An 11,244-nucleotide genomic window follows, 5' to 3' on the forward strand; every position below is an offset into this window, starting at 1 on the left:
ACTTTATATTTCCAAGTGTATTTTCAAAATGCAAAACTCAAATATGTTATGCACTTAATTTATACATGTTCAACACTAATTTTATGCCTAGGATGCACTTACATGTATTTATGTGATGCATGAACATATTATAAATGACATATCTCAAAACTAAAATGATTTAAAGTTTTATGCATATGAGACATGTATTGAGTTTACCTAAGCCTTAGACTCAACCTAAACTAATCACTAGTCTAAGTCTAATACCAATCTTGAGACTTAAGTACGTTGATTTGTTGATGATCTTCAAGCTCTTATAAACACAAGTTGTCCTCATCAAAACCAAAATATATAGTGAGAAAGTTTTCCAAAGTGCTCCTCTTGACATGCGCACTTTCACATCACATATAGGAGTCTTTCAGGAGCTCTTCAGTAGGGGTGGCAATTGGATGGGTTTGGATTTGGATCCTAATGGATGGATAGAAAATTATCCATCAACCCAAATAAATCCATTACATCACATTTTTAAATTATCCAATCCATCCATATCCAATGGATTTCAATTCATCTATTCTATCCATGTATCCATTTTAATGGATTGGATGGATGGATATCCAACCCACTTTTTTTTTTAATTTGAACAAAACATTTTAATAAAGCAATTTAAAGAAAAAAATTCTTTTAAATAATATTATTTAATAAAGCATTTTTAAATATCAATTTTTAAAAATATTTTTCTTAACAAACACTTTTAAAAAGTGTTTTTTTGATAAGCAATTTTAAAAAGGTGAATTTGTGAATTTTTTTTATAAGCACTCTTAGTAGCAAGAATCTCTAGTGCAACATAATTGGTAGGGGTGTAAAAGTCTGGTTTGGTTTTTGTCGCCATTTAATGACCGAACCGAACGCAAAGATATGGTTCGGTTCGATTAACTGCAAATTTTATTTAGGAATCGAACCGTTCATTAGTGGTTCGGTTCCTCAGTTTTTCAACTTATTTAAAGAAAATCATTTAAGAAATAGTTGAACATAATTTGCAAAGTATAAAGTCAACTAAATGAATACTAAACACATCAATAATAAGATATTTAATACTTTTTCTAGTCAAACAATTATAATTCAATATCTCAATGCACTACAAACTTGAAATTTTAGTCCACAAAATCTTCTAAAATGTTCAACAAAATTTAAGAATGACAAACTTGGATCCAATATTTTAGTCCAACAGTAACACCTAATACTCCACATCATTAGTAATATCCTTGAGTTCTTTCTTTATTTTCTTTTAGTTCTTTAATTTCATTGTTTGATTAATTTCATCTCCTAATAGTGACAAAATGTATACTAGTTTTTTTAGTTTTCTTTCAATCTTCTCAATGAATAATAGAGATAATAGATATTTAGGTTTGTTTACTAATTTATTTTTCTATTTGCCTCTTATTTATAGACTATTTTATTAATAATTTTAAATTCTTAATCATATTTTATCTCCTAACTTTAAAGCTTAATCAATCAAATATAAAATCAAATTATTTTTTAATATGCGGTTCGGTTCGGTTCTAACGGTTCCAAAATTTACAAAAATGTGAACCGAACCGAACTTAAATGGTTCAAAATAAAAAAACTGAATCAAACCGCGGAACTGAACCGAACCGCATTTTATGGTTCGGTTCGGTTTCATCAGTTTTACAGTTTAAACCAGAACCGCTTACACCCCTAATAACTGTGACTTCCATAAGTTGTATGCAATAGTTCATCATCCTAAAATATTTAATTTTGTTATTATATTATCACATTAGTCAATAACCAAAATGATATATTTATACTTTGCATTAAGATGTTGGGGTAAAGCACTAAGGCCGAAATCGTTTATATTTTTTTGATAAACACTTTTTAAAATCACAATTGCAATATTCAACTTTTGTAATGTGTGTAGGATTATGCTAAGAAAGGTGAGAGATTTTTTATATTAATATTAAATTAATTGGAAAAAAAAATTTGTTTTTATTTTTAATTTTTGGACGGATTGGTTATCCATCCAAATGGATATAACCATAGATATCCATTGGATATAATGGATGGATTTGAATCCATCCATTATCAACACCATCCATTGGATTATATCCATTTCAATCCATTAGTTTTAACGGATGGATTTGGATGGATTTAATTTGGATGGATTTGGATGGATTTTGGATTATGAATAATTTTGCCACCCCTACTCTTCAGTATCTCACCTTCACATGCCCTGACATCTCTTACGCTGTTCAGCAAATCTGTCTTTACATGCATGCTCCTTGCACTTACCACATGCTTGCATTGAAACGCATCCTCCGTTATGTTCAGGGCGCCCTATATTATGGTTTACATCTCTATCCAACCCCTATTGAGAAACTTGTCTCTTATACTGATGTTGATTGGGGTGGATGTCCTGACACCTGACGCTCCATGTCTGGTTATTGTGTTTTTCTTGGTGACAACCTCATCTCCTGGTCTACTAAGGGCCAACCTACCCTCTCTCGCTCTAGTGCCGAGGCTGGGTACAGGGGGGTTGCCAATGTTGTCTCTGAATCCTGCTGGCTCCGTAATCTTCTCTTGGAGCTTCATTTTCCTCTCTCTCGGGCTACTTTGGTATATTGTGACAATGTTAGTGCTATTTACCTTTCTAGCAATCCAGTGCAGCATCAGCGTACAAAACATATTGAGATGGATATTCATTTTGTCCAGGAAAAAGTTGCTCGTGGTCAGACACATCATATTCCTTCATGTCATCAGATTGTCGACATTTTCACCAAAGGCCTCCCTTGGGTTCTATTTGAGGATTTCTGGACCAGTCTAAGCGTCTGTGAACCTCCCGCTTCGATTGCGGGGGTATGATAGAATAGGATGTTAGTATATTTCCTTTCCTGTAATTAGCTAATTAGTATGATAGAATAGGATATTAGTATATTTCCTTTCCTGTAATTAGCTAATTAGTTTCCTGTAATTATGCTATGCATAATTAGATAGTTGACTTTTGTGATATTGTTTTTGTATTTATATCAATTGCCAATGAATGAGAAATCAGGGATTCAATTATCTTACACCACCTTCTACATACTGTAATATCATTACTCTTATGTATATATATGGATCCCATTTATACCAAGTTAGTATATATGTATAAATCTATATTGTGATTTTCATTTTCGCTGTGTAAATTCCATTTTTAGCTAATTGTTTCATTTTATTGTGTTCCTTTTGGGGATTGGATAACCCAAAATTCGACAAGTTCGAGGATGATAGTATTATTTCTGTCCCTGCTGAATTCGAGTATAGGTTATGAATTTCGAATTTGGGTTTGATCAAACACAAATTTGGCCCAATCCATCCGTAGCTATTCCTATCTGTAAAAAATTGTTTGCGACCGTGTAACATAATAAATTGTTGGCAATTAAAATTGAAATTGCCTTTAGAAGGAGATGATATGGGAAGAAAATATAACACACAAATATTTGTATTGAAGGAACAATAATACACTCAAACACTTTATAACTAAATTACACACACAAACTAGCACTAGAACTCTCTCAAACCTTCACTAAGCTCGCTGGAGCTTTTTCCACTTTGATTATGTTTTGCTATATTTTCTCACTATGAAACAAACCATAGAATAGGTCATATTTATACTTGTAAGAGGCGGTTAAAAATTTGGTGACTAATAAACAGCTATAGAACTTTATCAACTTGTGATGATAAGACAACAAGCTCATGGTCTTCAATTTGCCTACAACAAGTTCACCTTTTTTGACTTTTCAAAAACTTAATAGCTAAGCATTTGATGTCAAGATATTTGTTGAACCTTCATGCAATTAATGTTGGATAAGTTTAACCTCCAACATAAATACTGAACAAAGATGATTGACTATATAAAATACCTTAAGCCATGGTTTTCAACAAGCACTAGTGGCTTAGTAGTACAATAGTACTCTACCACAGTATAGACCAGGCTTCAATTCCTAGCTAGTGCATAAAATTGAGTGATGAGGAATTATCATGTGATATTGGGTTTATCACCAAACTTCATTGAAATATTATTCATCAACAAAAAAAACATATATTATGGTTCATCACATCATTAAAGGTAAACCATAAAAGACATATTATATTTTATTTAATATACAATACAGCAAATCCTTACACAACTTCACCCGAGTTTCTTAACAAGACAACGTTAGTGCTTTGAGATTTGCATGCTTCACTGATGGGCTGGTGCCACATAATGGATTCAGATCATATATTTCTAGTCATGTTTCATTTTAATATTCTAATTAACACCAAGAATAGAACATAGTTATTTGTCCTCAATATAAGCCTTAAGTAATAGCCACATACTTTTCCCTTTTGTTATAATGGAATAAAATTGAAGTCAGTCTTGTTTTTTTTTTACTATTAATATTAGTCTTGTTTTCCAATTGTCCGTTCCCATTGAAATTTACTTAATTCCAAAGTTCCAAGCTCTTTTCAGTCGTAATAATTTTAGTTACAGTGAATTACTTTATATATATTTTTATTTTGCAATTGAAAGTATTGAATTTACAATAGAATAATCCATGTATGTTGAGCGAGCGTCATAACCATAAAAAGTTACTCAAAAGCCTAGAAATGATGTGCATCATTATCACTTATTTGTATTATTTAAAAAAAATTAATAATAATTAAATATAAATGGTGAATGATGCACATTAAAAACACAAATATGTAACAAAATTTCAGGAATTTAAACCACATGCATAATTGTTGATTTTTTTTCTTAAATAAATGAATTAAGAGTATCAAGGTGAATAGGTGATGCCTACTCATTTGAGGATTTTACTTTAGTCTACCACATTAAAGAACAATCAAACTTGAATAATATCGAATCATGAATAAAATTTTGAAATAAAATTGTCTTTCACAACTGAGACATACAGCATAATAAACTCCTACAAAGGGTTTAACATTGTCACTAGACAGTAGCCAGTGTTACTATATCCTACTGAGTCACCTGCAGGTCTTTTACAAGGTCCTTAATAGAGGTAACAAGGTGTTAAGGCTTGAGTGAGTGAGGGTACCTATTCTTCCAAAAACTCATTTACAATGCCCTACAGATAATGTTTGAAGGTCGGATAACTGATTCAACTCCTTGCATGCTCGGGAATGAGACGTTTACGTAACTCATCCGGTGCGTCTGCCAGTTCTGCATTATATTTCTATATGAGCAACAACCACAAAATATCGTTTAACCACAAAATATCGTTTAACCAAAAATGGTAAGTTCATCAACATCTTACCTTGATCTGTGAAATTATACAAAGGCGGTAATGGTCGCCCATTTGGCAAGCTCACATTTGGCTCTTGCAAACTATTGAAGGAGTGTGCACATGCAGCCAACTGTAAACAAGAAACGATTAGGCTAACAGACTAACGGTATGGAATATTTTCCTATCTTCTATATCCTCAAACTGTGTAAGTTAGCTACATTATTAATAAATTTAAAAATAAACCTAGTTTTAGTGAATATGAAATTTAGATATAAAACGTAACATCTTCAACGCAAATTAATAATTCTTACAGCGGTGCTACGTAGATTTGGAGAATAGTGAAGCAGCCTTGATACAAGATCCACTGCTGCAAGAGGTATCTTCTTGTCAAAAATCTGAAAGTTACTAATTCAGTAAGATAATAAGTGTTTATCGTTTATGAGTTACACGCATGCCTTAGGGGGCAACAGCAGAGGAAATAACTGCAATGCTAACCTTATGCCACGGGTGCGCTTTAATCTGAGGAAACTTAAATTCATTGTAGTTTGGATTCATGCACTTTATTCCATCTCTGGTTGGCGTCCCCAAGATCTATAGCACACGAAGAAAGCACAGATTGAAGAAAAATGTTAGATAAAATGCCAGCACTGAAGAAGAGAAACATTATAAAGCAAAAGAAATGGGTAGGAAATAAAAGAAAACAAAAAACTGTACCTTAATGATCTCCACTAACTGATCAAGCCTACTCTCACCAGGAAACAATGTCTGCAAATTATACAACATGGATGTATCAATCTTAAACGACATTTCTACTAAAACCGAGTTAGTAGACAAAAGGAAAACCATCATCTCATTGCAAGTGAAATGCTCATAGGAAGGTGTTTGAATGTATATCATGTTACTTCAAGTCGCAGGTACTCTCCCTGACCAAATCCAAAAAAGAAAAGATAAATAGGTTTCCACCCAAACTACAGAACAGTATATTAAATTTCAAACATCAGACAAGTAAACCCAGAATCAATTCGGAATTTTTTCTTTCCACAAACAAGAACTTCATGGAAAAGTTGGATTTTGTCAGCTAAAATTACTGCTCCTTCAACATGAGAGGGACAGAGAGAAGAAAAGGAAACAAAACAAAATCTTGTATACACTAACCTTTCCTAGAAGGAACTCAGCCAAAACACAACCAACAGACCACATATCAATCGCAGTTGTGTATTCAGTTGCCCCAAATATAAGTTCTGGAGCTCTATAATATCATGAGCATATGTATGATATGTTGGGTTCACCATGCACCTATAAGTGCAACAAGATATAAGCTCGGGCACACATTATCATAACATCAAATTCTGAAGGAAAAGGAACATACCAACTTCTTTGCGCTCCCAAAATCACATATCTTTAACTGCTGAGTCTGGGGATTAACCTGTGATGTGCATCACATGTCAGTTCAAATTTCAATACACTTTGAAATAATAGAGATGAGTTATAAGGCTGAAAAAATAAGTTATAAGCAGTCTAAAGTCTTAAATAATCCTCAACAGGAAATCGAAGTTAAACTCTACCATATCCATAAATTTCCTCATTGTTTATTCATCTTTCCATAGACAAATGAAAATCGGTTAAAACACACAAAAACTTAAAAGGAGATAGGGAGAAAAAGTGCAAAAAACAAGAGCCACAATTCAAGCTGAACTGTTGAAATTGACATAAAGCTTACTAATAGATTCTGGGGTTTGATGTCACGATGGCAGACACGGATCACTTGATGTAAATAATTTAATGTGCGGCATATCTACAACATAGGTATGCCAAGACCAATCAATATAATAACAAAAATAACAACCTCAAAGCAATTTAAGAAGAATCCAAATCCAACATGGAACTCATCACAAAATGAAATGTTAAACAAACAACTGACAATTTTTAGACTTACCTGGTACGTATAGATTGAACATAAATCATAGGCATATGATTGTGTGTCCTAATATAGTTCTTTGAAACTTTGTAGACAGTTTCAGGCACATACTCCAAAACAAGGTTAAGGTACAATTCATCTTTATCAGTAGTTGAAAAGAAATAGTGCTTCAGTTGAACAACATTAGGATGTTCAAGCATGCGTATAACCTGGAGCTCTCTATTCTTATATCTCTTATCTTGCAGCACCTTCTTTATGGCAACTGCTTCACCAGTTTCAAGGCACTTAGCCTACAAGATATACAGTGTTGTCGTAAGCAAACAAGTAATTGACAATTTGACATGCCAATAAAACAGTAAAGCAAAGAACAACTACATTTATTTAAATACTAGAAAAAGAACACAAATACCTGAAAAACAATGCCAAAAGAACCAGTCCCAACCACACGTTCAGCCATGTACGAGATTGTCTGAGCTAGACAAAACATAAGTTATTAAAAGCTCAAAAAAATTCAGAAACCCAATAATAGGGTCTATAGATATCATGTAACCATGCAAACGAAGTAAGCAACACCTTCCGAGTAATGCAACTCGTGGATATGCAACAATAATGAAGTAATCACCTGCTTTGACTGTCCATCTCGACCACTAATAGCAGTTGTAATTATTTGACCTGTTTCTGTTCCATGGCCATTCACTACGGTTGCTTCTATAGCCTGCATGTAATACACCATAGTAATTGATGGCTTTTAAAATTATTCCGGTTCATGAAACTTACAAATAAAAGCAACTTACTTTAGAATATCTTGGTAGAGACAGAGAGATGCATATGTGAATACTTCTCCATGAATATGTAGTATCAATTGATGATTTTACACTTACAAAGTAGAACAATAATGACTAAAATAGGCATCAAACTAATCAGAGTAAGTAAAAATGAATGACAATAAATATCTTTTCATTATTCTTATTGCCTTTATCATCTCTAATTTGCATTTCATGCATTTCTTTTGGAACTTGATCGTAACCTGGCTTCCCACTTCTACCTACCTTAAGATAGATCGGATGTGTCAACAGTAGTTACTTTCAATGTATCTACATGGTCCTCCTGATCTTTGGTGCCTCTCTCAACAATATTTGTTTCGTCATTGACCTTCCCTTCAGTTTCTTCGTCAAACTTAGCTCTTATTGTGCTAGAATCTCCTCCCTGAGAAAACAAACAGAAGTTTCATCAGAATTAGTTCTCGCCATTATTGACTTAAAAGCACAACAAAATTAACAGATAGAAGCTTAAAACAACCACACATTGTCCAATTGACTCGGTAAACACCAGCAAGCAATGCAACCTAACTTTATCTTTAATCCAGGTAAGGCTTTTTATAATCTACGCAAGTACAAATGACCAGTATCTAGAGTGTTGAATATAGATCCTCATCATTTTAAGATTTTGGCAAAATTACACTTTCAACAGCATAACCATATCAAAAACTAAGAAGCACGGACACTTAAATAATCTTCATGTCCGACACGTATCCGATATTAATACTCTCCGATACTTCATCGATATGTACCTATAGCGTATTGAAATTATATTTTTGAAAAATAAATAATTTATAAATCCGATACTTTCCGGACCTTCTCTGATACTTTTACAATATTTTTCCGATAATAGACACCCAAAATACCATACATAAGCATTTTAAAATAGAGAAAGACCTAACCCAATCAAATAAGTAGAAAAGAGAACCATAATATGCAATCTACCAAGTAGATTTATAGCAAGAGAGATAAAACAAAACATGTGCATAGAGAATGAATAGGAAATGCATATGCATAATATAGATCATCAATTAAACGGGGTTGATCATCTTATGACAATGTGAATTTCATTTTGCATTTAGTGATGTCTACAAAATATATTCCTTATTTGGAAATCCATAACAATAACTATATGTTTATTATGTTTTATGCATTTTATGTACATATTTTATATGCTTATCCCAAATGTATCATATCCTATATTTTCAAGAAAATGTGTATCGAGTATCCGATACTCGTATCGATATCGGTGCCTTATTGATCAAAAATACATACATCTTATGTTTTCATTAGCTCAAAAATCAGTGTAACTTCAATCCACAAGTGCTTTACGCTCCAACAATGAAGCCCAAAACCACCTTATTTTAATTTAATTTAAAGGGCAGCAAATTAACATCAAAAGAAAGTACATCAGATGCAGATCATAAAAAAGATTACAAAAACAGTTTAAAAAAAGTAACTAACTATTGCAAAAGGAGGAAATATTTACATTGGTATGCTAATAAGACATTAACCATAATAAAAAATGAATATAAAAAAATCTAGAAAGAAAAAAACCTAAACATTAAACTCACATAAACATTAAACAATGAACATGTTCATTTCTTACACGGTCTGAAGAAATAGAGGTCCTCCCAGAAGCAATGCTCTTCAGCCGTCTCATCATATTCATGGTTGCTGATAAATCCACTCAACACACAATAATCCAATGTTAAAATTTCTGACAATTTATGGGTCACAAATATAATTTTATAATTGTGTTATGGTCATTATTTAATTAGCCAAAATATAAAATGATCTTCAGTAATTAATTTAGTGGCTAAGGGCATATGTGTCATGAAATATTATAAGTGTAGATACTTTCAGGCAATTTCTGATTTGATGAAGGGACTGAATCAGAATTATTGCAACTTAAGCAGTAACCGCTTCGGTTACTTTTATGGGTTATGATCCCCATTTGTAGAGCAACGGGTTTTGTTGAGTAGGCTGATGAGAATAAAGGGAATTGTGAAGAGTTATCAAATATAAGATAACACACCATCACAATTCCATAAGGTAACCATAAGGCAACAACATCATCAAGCAACACTCTTGGAACTTGGAATTCTCATTCCCCTCTAGAGAAACATAAGGAAAACCATCAGGCGCTCTAACATCTAGAAGATCATCACACTCTCATACCTTCGAGATTCCAAATGGCTAATCAAGGTATGCTCTTCCTCTTCACCATGAAATCAATTGGGATTTCTTCGATCTGGATCATGGTTGTTCCATTTGGGTTTATGTATGGGCATAAACAACCATCAGGCGCTCTAACATCTGGAAGATCATCACACCCTCATACCTTCGAGATTCCAAATGGCTAATCAAGGTATGCTCTTCCTCTTCACCATGAAATCAATTGGGATTTCTTCGATCTGGATCATGGTTGTTCCATTTGGGTTTATGTATGGGCATAAACATTGTGGTAAAGGAACAAAGTCATGATCATTAGGATTTCTGCATTTCAATCTAAGGATTATTCACGGAAAATTTCCAACAATTGGTATCAAAGCAACCCTAATTTGATTCATGTGTGAAATTAGGTTTCTTCTTTTTCTTCCCCAAAATCTGGATTGATTTAGGGTTTTGGTGTTTCATTTATGCCATCGATCGATTAGGATAGAAATTGATTGTTTTCCATGTAAATATATATAGATTCGAAATAATCGATGTTCTTCTGGATTTTTTCTTGATTTTTGGGTAATTTTTCGGAGAAGAACGATGCAGAAAACGCCATGTTTGTTTTCTGTCGCAGTGCTCTCGCTCAAGCGAGAGTGCCTCGCCCAAGCGATATTGCCTCGCCCAAGCGAAAGCTAAATAGAAGCATTGGCTTCTATTGCGCTCAAGCGAGAGTACCTCGCTCAAGCGAGAGTATGCTCGCCCAAGCGAGGGTTTCTCGCCCAAGCGAGAACTGAACAAAAGTTTTGTCTTCTATTGAGCCCAAGCGAGAGTACAATAAGGATTGTGGGGCTTTGCTATCTTTGTGCATTGACTTTAAGTGTTATTTGGTTATCCATTAAGTTGTCTGTTATTTCAAGTGAGCCAATTGAAGTGAAATGTCGCCAAAGTGACCCCTTTCATGGATATAACTCATGAGGAATATTGGATGTAAGTGTGTATGATTATTCATGCGAGTATTGACTGACCCAAAGGAAAGGTTAATATTTGGCCAAAGATCATACACACCTGTGATGATAAACATGTT

At 33.4% G+C, this 11,244-nt stretch overlaps 1 pseudogene; it reads right to left on the reverse strand.

Moving 5' to 3' along the window:
* LOC109356066 lies at window positions 4,971-9,715 on the reverse strand (annotated as a pseudogene).

Source organism: Lupinus angustifolius, chromosome LG09, assembly GCF_001865875.1.
Source record: "Lupinus angustifolius cultivar Tanjil chromosome LG09, LupAngTanjil_v1.0, whole genome shotgun sequence".
NCBI lineage: Eukaryota > Viridiplantae > Streptophyta > Magnoliopsida > Fabales > Fabaceae > Lupinus > Lupinus angustifolius.